The following is an 839-nucleotide window of genomic DNA, read 5'->3' as shown; positions in this document are numbered from 1 at the left end:
GTGTTGTTGATGGCGGTGGTGTAGTCACAAGAGAGTCGTCAGTAGCTGGAAGGTCTGAAGACACAGGGTGAAGTGTAGTTGTTAAGATAAGATAATTTGTGTGTTGTGTTAAAATTTAATGATTTGTGTGTAACCGGAGGTTATTCAACTCTGAATTAGCCTGACTTTAAGCTAGCTATGTGCAGTGCAGACATTTAGTTAACTTTATTTTTCAGTTTGTTATATTTTGTTTAAAATGCAATTGATTAATTTCTTTCACTTTGAGTTGCCAGTTGCTCTTTGGATCTGCTGCTGGTGGGCTGCAATGAGCTCCATCTTTCTTTTCAATTGGTCTTTCAGGCTAACCAGAGGGTCATACCATTTGTCGTAAATGGAAGGGAAATTTGTTTATCATTTGTTTCGATATTCTGTGTTTCAGAAAGTTTTGTTAAATTTAAAAAGTGCTTAGTGTCTGGCCAGTATTTAGCTGTTTAAGTTTATTTGTTTGTCAGTCAGTTATCCCCCTTGTGTGTCAACAGTGGTCTGATCAGCCACTAATTAAGTTTCCCTCAGGTCTTGTTTAATAGGTCAGTTTGTGCTTAAGTTCTCTATTGCTACGTTCACACTACAGCCTTAAGTGACCCAAATCCGATTTTTTTGCCCATATGGAACCTGGATCTGATCTTTTCATAATAGTCTGAACAACACAGATGCTATTTTTTCCAATTCGACCCAGACCACTTGGCTATGTGGTCCTGAATCCGATAAAAATCTGATGATGCGACCTGTGTCTGAACGGCCAGGTCGCATTCATCCGACCTGACAAAGGTCACCATTATGTGTGTTGCTACGCAGAAGCA

The 839-nt window shown here is 39.3% G+C and overlaps 1 protein-coding gene across 2 annotated transcripts in view; it reads right to left on the bottom strand.

The window, feature by feature from the left end:
* The window catches only part of LOC107100360 (type-2 ice-structuring protein-like), a 48,667-nt gene that overhangs the window by 19,008 nt on the left and 28,820 nt on the right, over positions 1-839 (bottom strand). The window contains exon 1 of one of the 2 annotated variants that reach the window (XM_015398818.1): positions 2-54. The exons of the other annotated variant lie outside the window; for it this stretch is intronic. The gene's annotated coding sequence lies outside the window, so the exon portion shown is untranslated. Of the gene's footprint in view, position 1; positions 55-839 lie in introns of those variants that run through there. 2 annotated transcript variants of the gene reach the window in all.

This window comes from Cyprinodon variegatus, unplaced genomic scaffold, assembly GCF_000732505.1.
Source record: "Cyprinodon variegatus isolate N-32 unplaced genomic scaffold, C_variegatus-1.0 Scaffold964, whole genome shotgun sequence".
NCBI lineage: Eukaryota > Metazoa > Chordata > Actinopteri > Cyprinodontiformes > Cyprinodontidae > Cyprinodon > Cyprinodon variegatus.
This window is presented reverse-complemented; position numbering and strand designations above follow the sequence as displayed.